The 12,771-nt window shown below is 36.4% G+C and overlaps 1 long non-coding RNA gene across 1 annotated transcript; it reads right to left on the bottom strand.

Moving 5' to 3' along the window:
• Positions 1-1,448: 1,448 nt before the first annotated feature.
• Positions 1,449-3,745, bottom strand: LOC122025534. Its single transcript, XR_006123750.1, has 2 exons — positions 3,708-3,745; positions 1,449-1,604 (listed from the first exon to the last, which is right to left on the bottom strand). It is a non-coding gene; the product is annotated as an uncharacterized LOC122025534 (long non-coding RNA).
• Positions 3,746-12,771: the final 9,026 nt, after the last annotated feature.

Here is a 12,771-nt window from a genome sequence, read left to right on the forward strand (position 1 = left end):
TCTGGAGTTCTGGGGAAGGCGTTGAGCGCGTACCGGATTGAGTTCCAATTCGTTACTTCTTCTCCAAGGTTGCTTAGTTGAGCTATTAACTCCTTAATCCTTGCTTGGAGTTGCGCTACCTTCTCACCGTTGTTCATCCGAAGGTTCCTTAACTGGGTCCGGATGATGTCACGTCTCGCTAGCTTAGCTTCCGAGGTACCTTCGTGAAGCTCCAGGAATTTTTCCCAGAGGTCTTTCGCAGAGTCGTAGCTTCATATTCGACTTACCTCTTGTGGTGGCAGCACACTAAGTAGGCAGAATTCTGCCTTTCCGTTGGCGACAAAATCGGCTTGTTCCTTCTTGCTCCACGTGTTTTCTTCTTTATCATTTGGAACTGTATAGCCATATTTTATAATTAAGCAAATATCAAATTCTGTCTTGAAAAATACCTCCATCCGGCGTTTCCACGTCGCGAAGTCTCCGTCGAACTTTGGGGGATGAATATTCGCTCCGGTCATCGTCTTGATCGTTGTGCTTCAATCGGTGGTTAGTCCTTCTGAGGCGGTCTGGCTCTGATACCAATTGTTGGTGCTGCGGAGGCCGGCAAGAGGGGGGTGAATTGCCTGAAAAAATAAAGTATACCCTCCTCGTACTTTCAACTAAAAAATACAATAGTAAAATAATAACAGATAAATTAACAGAAACGAAAAGTGACTCAGCTATTTACTTGGTTACAACCAAGAAGGTTGTTAATCCAAGGCAGTAAGAAAAAGCGCACTGAAAAATCTTCTTCTCTGAAGGCAGAGAAGCCTTTTACACTTTGGAAGTCACTACAAGAAAAAAGCTAATAGACAATACTTTTAAAGCGTTGTTAAAGGAACTGTTGTTAAAAGTCTGCTCAACGACAACGCTTTTAAAGCGTTGTCGTTTGTAGCAAAGACAACACTTTTGCAACGCTTTAAAAGCGTTGTCGGTTTATGCAAAGGCAACGTTTTGCAACATTTTAAAGCGTTGTTTTTGGTAGAAAAGACAATGCTTTTGCAACGCTTTAAAAGCGTAGTCATATTTTGCAAAGACAACACTATTACAACGCTTTAAAAGGGTTGTTGTTTTTTTTTACAAAGACAACACTTTTTGCAACGCTTTAAAAGCGTTGTCGTTTTAAAGAAAAAAATTTTAAAAAATTATTTAAAAATCATTATTTTTATATTTACGAAACTATTATTTTTCTTTTACCATGTCTAGATTCGAATTTTATATATAATCAACTCAGTTAATTATTTCAAACTCATCAAAATAATAGAAATCTGACGTTGAAGTAATATTAGTATTTAATTACATGAGAAACTAGTAAATATCAAAATTAACACTAATTCTGTTTCAAAGTATATAGTGATATTCACATATAAAACAAAAGAGCACAAAAAAACTGTTTTGAACAGCTACAATCTGTTTACTTCTAAGAAGTAGCTACTGAATACTGAATACTGAATACTGAAGAAGTAGCCAACAATCTGTTTACTCAAAACAGTACAGTAGTTACTGAATCCAGACGCTTAGTGTACTGATCAATTACTGAATCCAGACGCTCCTTAGTGTACTGATCTCGACTGTCCTGTATCCACCTACAAAAGTAGCAATAATATGTTTCAAGTCCATACATGAACATTACTGATGGCTCTCAAAAGAAACAAAACAATAATTGGAGACGAATGAATGAATACTCACAACTAATATTAGATGAACAATCATTGGAGAACTAGTATTAGATGCTAAAATTGCATAAACTTTTGAAATCCTATCAAGTTCTGAAAATAACTACTTTTTTTTTTACTTCAGATTCCACAATGGCTTCAATTATGACATCTACACTTTTAAGATCTTCTAAACTTGATGTGTATATCGAGTGGTTCAACAAATCATTACCTACAATCCATAACACAGATGTAACAAGTGCTGGAAAATGGAAGCCTATAAGCTCTCATTTGCAGCAGCAGAGTATCAAGCCATTAATGACTGGGCAGCATGAAGGAGAGGGACTATCTAATGCATATGTGTTTAATAAGGCTGAGAAAACAGGGACAATGGCGGAGTCATTACAGATTAGTATGGAGAATAGTAAGTTTCTCAATTTTTGCACTGCAGTTCAGATGTGTAGTTTCAGAAATCAGATTATTATCCTGGCAAATTCTGAAGCAACAGATGTTTTCAACAACCAGTGAAATAGGGATTGATGAGACCATTTATAGCAGCAAATTGGAGGGAATACCTTCAATGGTACATACAAATTCTCGAACACCATTCCAAGGAGTATGAAAGAACCCTTTTTTTTTTTTAATTCTGATTTCTACATCTGATACTCTACAATATCTAATAACTAAAGCTGCCTTAAGTTTTCATAATCAGCAACCATCAACTGACTTGAATTCCCTTGCTATTTTATTGGGAAAACCAAGAGAGGATTAAAAAAGACTAGCAACCATCGTTCATGAAATTTTCTTCAATTATGTTCAAAGGGAAACGAGTGATTTCGCTACACAAGGCTAAATGGAGGTACCAAAAAGGTGAACAACCCATATAAGAAACTTCCGAACATAAATGGAGGTACTCAGAGAATACCCACTGGTATTGATCAACATTAGAGTTGTGAAGGTTACAACATTGCTATGGCGACTTCATAGCAAACAATAAAAAGTTGCATAAAGAACCAAACACCAAATTTCCATCAAACATTAGTAAAAGTTGTAGACATTTCAAATCAAAATAAACGAGTTCAAAATGTGAAACTTTGCTAGAGAATCAACTATAATATGATAAACTGTGGTTTGTAGTACTCAGTATAACATTCATTTCTCAGTTTTTGTCTTATGTTGCATCTGTGTTTTTTATTTCATATTTACATGAAGTATATATCTTGTAATACAAGCAAATATCCTGAAGTTCAATAATACAGATCTATAGTAAGCTTCTACGCCTACAACCAATGAAGTTCTATAAGAACTTCTTATGAGACATCAGTTGAGGTTTGTGCTGTTTACATTCCTTTCTAATTTATTTGTATGGAGTCATTAGAAAAGCCAAAATGAAGGGTAGAAACTCAATATAGCCTGAAATTCATATTTCTGGTACTTATGTAAACAAACATATATAGAACAGACTTTTTATTTCCCAAATTGTATGCACAAATGATTTCATTTGTAACAATCAAACCATCAATTAGTCCACTTACTAGATTCTCCATAATTTAACAGAATGAAGTGTTTACATTTTTAATACTGCCACAATAGAGAATAGACATATATATCGTAGCTAAGAACATATGCATTATATTCCTTAATGTATACCATATTATTATTGTTGACGTGACAATATGATTCATCTAAACTCTCCAGGTTATTGAAATAACAGAAGAATTGAGCAAGTGGACTATCATATGGCTACAACTGATATAAAAAATTGAGCAAACAATTGTCAAAATTAGAAGCTCAGGGAGCACATCTCAGTATTTCTCCATTCTAAAATGCATTCAGTTTATATAATTCAGTTAATAACCAAGAAGACTCTTTATCATAGATTAAACTGAGAATAACAAACAAGGGTAAATTGCATCTCATAGTTGAAAATGGATTCTAAAGAAGCAAAAAGTTGCTTCTTGCTAAAGATAATGAACTTAATTACATAAACCTTAGCTAAAACAAGGTAATGAACTTACATAAACTTGAACGCACCTACTCATAAATATGATCTTGTATACATTCTGCCAACTCTGATCACACCTCATCAATTTCTTCTCGAGAATACTCTGCTTGTGTGAACTGTGAACATTAATGAGGAAAAAAAATCAACATTGACTTTACATATTTTAAATAGTTTATTTCAAATAATTTGAGACATAAGCAAGTAAACATTACTATAGATCGTAGTGAATCTCTTTCGATAATTTCAACTTCTTCAACAATTTGTCTCATAAATCGCATCACATAGTAACCACATTGTTTGACATCTTGTTGTCGAGGAGCCTATGGAAATTAGAGACATATTATTAATGATAAACATACACATTAAAATATATGTTATATGTAATTACACATACCTTTACTATTACCCACATAGCCTTTTTTCTACCTTTCATTCCCTTGTTTGAATTAAACAATCTTAAGGCCCTTCATACGTTAATGTTTTTTTTATATATGAGTTTTGTATTAACATAAATGCTTAATAAAAAAGAAATATGAACTCACATTTCCACTATATATTTCCAATCCTCATCATGAATGCGGTGCCTTAGAGAATCCAACAAATAAATAACTTCATTGTAAGGGTTAATAGCAGTGAGAATCCAATGGAAACTATGAAACAAACACATAATTAGTGCATATAATTCAATAAATTATCAAAAGACAACAATTGAAAGTGATGTTTTAATTCTTACTTACCCGATATTACATGGCACCAATACAAGTTGGTCTACAGATGCACCACTTAGCCAGCCTGCCAAATGACTTGCCCTTTGGTTTAGCCTTTCAAGCTTACCTTTTTTGTCATGTGCACTGGTTTCCATATATGGGATTTTATGTGGATTCACAAATCTGAATTTCTCTTTCTTGTTATCTTTCAGTAGTTTTTTATAAAGATGTCTGCCATTGCAAACATAATAAAACGAAGAGGTAGATTGAAAAATGAAAGTTATTCACAAAATGGATGATTATCATAGATTACAGTAAACCTGTTAAAATTATATTTAAATTGCTAAATCTAAACACTTACCATATGTAGCCAACTACACAATTGCCTGAAAGGGGCTCCAAATGATACAAAGGAATGATGTCCTCAAGGTGTAGAACAAGTTCATAATCATCATCAAAAACGTCATAATCAAAACTCACTGATATATATCTTCCATCATCTAAAGCACGCTTACTATAACAATATAACATATGTAATGCTCTTGGGGCACTTGTTGACAAAGTATGTTTCTGTTTTGGTTGTTCAAGCTTCTTCCTTCAAGGCTTCTAATAATTTCAAATCATGACAGTTAGATAGGATGATTAATAAAACAAGTGACAATTTAATTTGAAATAAAATCTAGCAAATACCTCATCTTGGTTCACTATCAAGTGTTTTGGCCAAGCCACATGGGTTCCTACAGCATCACCAATTACTTCAAATTCACTTGGAATTGGATATGGCAAAGGTGTTGATTTTTCTACTGCTTCATCAATGGAGACTCGCATGCAATTATTGGGAAATGGAACACCATGAAGCATTTTATCAGATTCATTGCCACAAATAATTGTACCATGTGCAACAATATTTGTGCTAGATTCCAATGTCAATGCAACTGGTTTTCCCTAAAATGTAAAAGTTGCAGGTCACAAATAACAGCAGGTCATAATTAATGCAACTAGTGTTATACCTGCAAAACATCAGCTTGACACAAAATTTGTAGGTCATCATCATCGTTCTTCATGTCATCTTCAATCATGGGTTGCAACTTTACTGAGCAACTGCCTTTGTCATCAATCGAATTATCGCACATGGTACCCTTTTTATACACCATTACTTCAAGGTTTTGTATACGTGCATCTTGCTCTAAAATTTTCTTCCTCGCCTCCATCAGCTCCCTTTTATGCTCAGTGATTACATCAGCATGCTTCCATCTTCTACCAGAATTGAAATATATTGTTGGAGTGATATGACCTCCAATACCCCTCACACGGCCATTATATTCTTCAGTGTCAAGTGCTTTGGTAAGTATATCCTCTTTGGTTCCTTCAATTATCAGCTTACCCTCCCTCTTTTGTTGAATGTAACCATCCTGTCAGGCACATTAAAAAAGCATTATTACTAAAAGAGTTATCAGTTCAATAAAAATGGTACTTTTACTTATTATTATTTTGCTTACAATCTGTTGGATTTTTTTTATCAAATCCTCTCCTTCAAAGCCACCTTCTTTGGTGACTCGTCCTTTCTTCCACTTAATAGCTCTATTAATGTCTTCATCATCACATAATTCAGTCACCTACAACAAGAAAATTCCAATAACAGTTAAATGAATAAAATTAGTCATTAAATGAAACAAACTCGTAGGAATTGGTCATCAAATTGTAGCACTAGAACAATCAGGATTGTGATCAGGATTAGAGCCAACTGAAGCAGCACATCTCGCAGAGGCACAATCATTAAATGAAATGGGAAATCAGGGAAAAGCTTTAAGGCATGGGGTACCAAATGTATCACTAACTGCCCACAACTTGCAACAACAAGCCAGCCCCCCGCATACTCAGTTTCAGACTCAAGTGTTGAGTATGCGGTACCAAAGGTGGTTTGCTCCTGCATACAACTTGCATCTACTGCATAGAACTTGCGTCTCAGCAACCACATTGACAGTGAAATGCCACCAAATAGTAGGGAATATGGGAAAACAGCAAGACACAATCAGTTATCCCACTGGCACAGTGAAAATTCAAATAATTTTATGTGAATAAATTGGAGGGTTCATAAGAAAATATGCTAAAAATATACTTACTATTTCTTCCGCAAATCGTGCATATCCTTTACGTGAAAGCCAATGAGGATACATGTGTTGTTTTCTTCTTTCTTTTTGTTGATCACTTAGTTTCTAGTTAGTGAGGATACATGAGGATACATGTGTTGTTAAACTTGAATATAAATAAACTAGTTTTAAAAGATTAAATTACAAATCTTACCATGAAGTCTTCAGACATGCGACTAATCACAAACAACCTCCAAGTATCTTGTAACACCCCACCCTCCTCGCTACTAGTCTGTGAGGGCGGAGCGCTACTGGACTACTAACTTATCTTAACTAACATTGCACACATGTAATTATCTATACTTAAAACTCTCTAAACACTCAAACATGCAATTAACTGGCAGCGGAAGACTAAATGACTCATCTAATACATTCTTAATAAATGGCAATCTTAATAAATTCTTATACTAAATCCCAAGGCTTCTATAGTCCAGGCATCACACATCCATCCGCACCTCCTTGTCGCCTTCCTTTGCTATAGCTTTTCCTTTCTTTTATCTGTAGTAAGAGGAAAATGCATCTATAAGCAAAATTGCTTAGTAAGCGCTATTTAACTCACAAAACTCGAGTATGCATGTAAGCTGAAAGAAATCTAAAAACTGAATGCTCATCTAATAGCAAAAGAAACAAGACATGCTGAAATGCTAAACATGTAAAGCTGATTTCACTTGTTCAAAACTTATACTTTTATACTTCAGAATAATAAGTTTAACTGAACTGATACATAAACTGAGCTAAACTGATGCTAGGCTAATGTTGAATCTGAACTGTATTCACGTAACTGATTTGTGAAGTTTTGAAAACTATTTTCATAATAGATAAAAATAATAATCAATTTGTTGATGGGCCCGGCAATTGTACTTGCTATGCGCGCATCCCTAACTAGACCCGAGGTAGCTAGTCCCGAATCTAGTAGGGTTTACTAGGTTATCTAAACCTAGGGACGACTATGGGAGCCCAACCCAAGGACAACTAAGAGTCCAGCACAGTGCCACTGATAAAAGTAAAATACTGATTCATAAGCTGATTTATATTATCTCACTCTTACTAGGTTATCTGAACCTAGAGCTAGGTTATCTGAACCTAGGGGCGACTATGGGAGCCCACCCATTGGACCGTAATCCCATATGAACTGAAGCAAGACTAAGCATGCTATATATAAGAATTGTAGATTAATTAAAAAAAATCTGCACTATAAGCTTAATTAAAATCTGCACTATAAGCTTAATTAAAATCTGCACTATAGGCTTAATTAAAATCTGTACTATAAGCTTAAATAAAAATCTGCACTATAAGCTTAATTAAAATCTGCACTATAGGCTTAATTAAAATCTGCACTATAGGCTTAATTAAAATCTGCACTATAAGCTTCCACCAAAAATCTGCACTACAAGTTCCACCAAAAATCTTAAGAGGATCTTAACCGAAACTTACATGCTCAACAACCAATCTATACTATCTCATGTTCATTGCCTAATAGCCAAGAATGACCGGATTGCACAGCAAACCCCAAGGAAACTACTTGTGCCCCTTTTCATTGCTCCAACCAAACTTCATGCTAAACAATCAAAGATCTACAAATCTAATTAAGCTACTAGAGATCAAATTGGATCTTCCAATGCTAAACCATCAAAACTGCAATGCTAAACAAATCAAAATCTGTAATACTGAACAATCATTCCTCATACGCTGTACCACAACAATCCATTGAACACCTCGGAACTAAAATTATTCATGCCCTTTCCTTAGCACAAACCGAACTTGCAAGGCTCCATATGAGCCGACTGTGTCCATTGAGGTAACCATAATTAACAAAAATCTAATTATGAGTTGCTAATTATAAGAACTGAGAAGTCTAACCTACATGCCAAATCCATTAAAACCCCTTCTCATCTTCTTTATAAAACTCACGGCAACAAAACCTCAATCAACAAATCTTTATAGCATAATCCGAAATCTGTAGAAATCTAAACCATATGCCTAACTAAACAATTCATTTCTTTCTTTGAGATTCTCGGCAGCAGACATCAAGAGTACTGCCCTTACAACATGCTACGAAATCAAGAAGGAAGCAAGAATCCGAAACCTCAATTCAAGGCAGCAAGTAAAGGAAATCTCGGAACTACTCTTACTGCAGGTGAGAGCACTTACCTTGCTTCTTGGACTCACAACCGAACAAGAAGGGCTTCTAGGACCTTGGCCGGCCGCCAGAGATGATGCCCTACTCCCTTTTGTTTTCTGCCCGAGCTCCGCCATCGTACACAGAAGAGAAGGAGAGAATGGTTTAGGTCATGAGAAAACAGAGCATCAACTTATCCCTTTTTATAACTTAATATTTCTGTTAACTCCTTAAATAAATTTTTCTATCTTTTCTAAACAGATCCGTCCGCTTGGATTCTTGGTCCGCTGGATTCTGACCGGGTCAGAGGTCGCGGGTTCGATTCCTCTGCCACCCCTTTTATTCCCATTTATTTTCTGTTTCCTATTAACTATTACTTAAATAAATTTCATTCCCCTTTTTAATTGACAACGCTCGCTGGGCCTCCTGGTCAGCCGCGTTTTGCTTAAAACTTGGTTCGGCCGGAGGTCGCGGGCTCGAATCTCAGCCGCAACCCTTTTATTCCTATTTATTTTCTGCTTATTAACTACTACTTAAATAATTTTCACTCCTACTTTAATCAGTAACGCCCGCTTGGCCACTTGGTCAGCCCCACTTTGCTATGTCTTTGACCGGGTCGCGGGTTTGATTTCTCAGTCGAACCCTTTTACTCCTATTTATTTCCTATTTATTAACTACCGCTTAAATAAAATTTTCTCCTTCTTTAATTAGTAATGCCCGCTTGGGCACTTGGTCAGCCGGATTCGCTTAAGAGTTGGCTCGCCCGGAGGTCGTGGGTTCGAATCTTGGCTTGGACATTATTTTTGTTGAAACTTCTTTCGTTTAGTAAAAATACCAAACGAACTCCAAAAATTACATAAAAATACTCTAAAAATTTCTAAAAATCTCTAGAATTTTTCTAAAGCATTTCTAAATATTTTTAAATGCTATTAGGACTTGGAATGAGGAAATTTGGGTCGTTACATATCTCTTGTAATACCATAGCCAATAGGTGGCTCATCCAACTCCTCCGGTTTATCAAACTTACTTAAAATGGACGTCTTAGTGAGATAACTTTCATATTGACGCCACTTATGTAGCGCCCGAAAATTCTCAAAACTATTTTATAAATATTCTATGATTTTTCTGGAATTTTAGGATATTTTTATGGAATTTTTAGAATAGCGGAAGTAGCAAAAATAAATAGAGAACGAAAATAGCCTACACGGGAATTGAACCCGGGACCTAGCGAACTCTATGTCTTATAGGGTGACTCTAGTAACCAAGTGAACCCAGAAGGGCCATGCTGAAAGAAAAGAGAATCAATTTTATTTAAGTTGGAGTTGGGGCGAATTAGATCACTTAATATAAATAAGAAATAATTAAGTGAAGGGTTATTTGGATCGTGATTTTTCCTCTCCTCAAAACCTCACCGCCGCCCACCTCTCTTTTCTTCCTCTCTCGGCGCCAACCACAAGGAAGGCTAGGGTTCCGCCCAAGGGCACCTTCCGGCGACGACTTCGACACGAGGACGCTCCCCTCCGCGAGAGGAACGCGTGGACGCGAGAAGATCGTCGAAAGGATCGTCTCCTTCGGAGATCTAGCGATTAGAATCGTAAGAAAATCCGAACAAAAGGTAAGAAACCCCTCACCTGCGGTATAAGTAGCTATTCGTGTGATTTTTATGCATTAGTTTAGTCGTATGTAAATTTCAGCACATAAGGTGTGCACTAGCGTACACCAGGTGCTCGATAGAATGTTTAGCGCAGTTAAATGCAAATTAGGCATTTTATTAGCTTGGATAAATGCACTAGAAGCATTTACATGGTCTATTTAGTCTTGCTCCAACTTTTACAGGACTAGATGTCCAATGGGTGGGCTCCCACAGTCGCCTCTAGGTTCAGATAACCTAGTTCTGGGTTTAGACAACTTGGTAGAAGCAAGACAATAGCTATTAGCTTATGTTCAGTATTTTACTTTCTTAGTGGCACTGTACTGGATTAGATATCCATTGGGTTGGACTCTCATAGTCGTCCCTAGGTTCAGCTAACCTAGCAAACCCTACTAGATTCGGAATTTGCAACCCTGGGTTTAGTTAGGGATGCGCGCACAGCAAGTACAGTCGCCGGGCCCAAACAGCAGCATGATTATGTATTTTCACCTATTATATGTATATAGTTTTTAAACTCCCACAGGATAGCTAGGTGAAATCAGTACAGTTTTAGCATTTGCTAGAATTAGCTCAGTTCAGCTCTCTCTTATAATTACGTATGATAGCTCTATGTTCAGTTTTATTACACCTGCTTTAGATGATAGTATGTCATGACTAGCTTTTGATTGCTATGTATTGTATGATAGCATGCCATGTTTTAGTTCAATCAGTACGTGTTTTAAATAGCATGTTTTCAAAGCATGATTTGCATCGATTGCATGTTTTAGTGAGGTAGATGGCTTCTTACTAAGCGAAAGCTTACAGATACTTTCTTTTCCTTATACTGCAGATAAAGGTAAAGGAAAGATGGACTAGCGGAGGCTGGAGGGCAATGCTACGAAGATGTGTGTGGATGGAACTTGGAATAGAGATCTTAAGGAATTTCAGCAAGCTTGTTTAAGCACTAGAACTTTTTAGCATTTGGTTATTTTGCACCTTAGCATGTTAAATGTTATGAATTAGTTAATCAAGAATCCTATCATGTTTAGAATACTATTTTTATGATGTTAGAATGTTTGGCATTTAGTTTAGAAATGTTATAGGTGATTTTGGCACGAACAAGTGCTGAAATCAGACCATTGGTGGAAATCAGAAACTCGGATCGATCAGCTGATCGATTCGAGGGTTCCCAATCGATCAGTTGATCGATTGGGCAAGTTGTTCCGCGAACAGTAGGCTTCTGGATCGATCCGCCTATCGATCCAGCAATTTCTGTAGCGAACAGAAGGCTCTGGGATCGATCACTGGATCGATTGGCCAGACTGGATCGATCAGCCGATCGAGCACAGTAGCGTGCTGGATCGATCCAACCCAAGTCCCGCATACAGTATCCGGCTGAATCGATCACTGGATCGATTCAACCATTCCAATCGATCTGTGGATCGATTGGGAGGCCTGAAATCAGCCGGGAAACCTTTAGTCCAGCTCCTTGACCATGAGGAATGTAAAATATATTAACAACAGCTTAGATTACACCCCTTAGCACATGTAGAACCAAGAAGTGATGATAGATTAGCAAAACTTTAAATAGTACAGTTCCGCAACTAGGTTTAATGATGGTCAGGGAATAGTTTAGCACAGCATAATGTGACGGTCAGCCTCACAGCCTAGTCAGTGGGAGGCGGGTCGTTACAACTTATTGTTTGCTGATTTCAAACAACCATTCTTCCACTTTGGGTCAACATTGTACATCAACTATAAATCACAAAAATGGAAATATGTTAAAAAAAATTAAGACAAACAGTAAATATATTATAATAATTGATAAAACATGTTAATTTACTTACATTAACTGATTCCCAGATCAGTTCTTTAACATCACTTGGAACATATTTCCAAGTCTTGTAACTAATTTGAATCTTTTCTCGAGCCAGCACACCAATATAACTTTGCATTGCAATAGCTGCTTCTCCTATTGGCTTTCCAAGTTTATTGAATGCAACATCCTTTCTAACTCCTTGAATCCTTTGCTTAGCTAGCTTATCTAGGTGTGTACGACCTCTAGACATTCTTGTGGTTTGGGTGTTTCTAGAATCCAACTCTGTGTTACCATCCCAACTCTCGGTAGTGGTTGGAGTTTCAATTTTTTCCTTACCCTTACCTTTTTTTTCATGCTTTCTAGAGGCTTCCATGGAGTCCACACCTTCTTCTGATCACAACAACATGATAAAAATAATCATAGAAAAAAGTAAATAGACAACAAATACAAGAAAAGAACTTCCTAGATGTTTTGTGTGGTGTTGTTCACAAAACTAGGCTACTGTGAAACTAAGACTGGTTGCCATAGTGATGTTTTCCACTGCTAGACTTGTATCTCTTTTCAATTCCAGTGGATGAGCATGATCAAAACCTAATGTAGCATGTTCTTAAAGAACTATCCTAGATGGCTTCTTAATAAAGATTAGAACTTGAATCATGAATTTATAG

This window comes from Zingiber officinale, chromosome 9B (genome assembly GCF_018446385.1).
Source record: "Zingiber officinale cultivar Zhangliang chromosome 9B, Zo_v1.1, whole genome shotgun sequence".
Classification (NCBI taxonomy): Eukaryota; Viridiplantae; Streptophyta; class Magnoliopsida; order Zingiberales; family Zingiberaceae; genus Zingiber; species Zingiber officinale.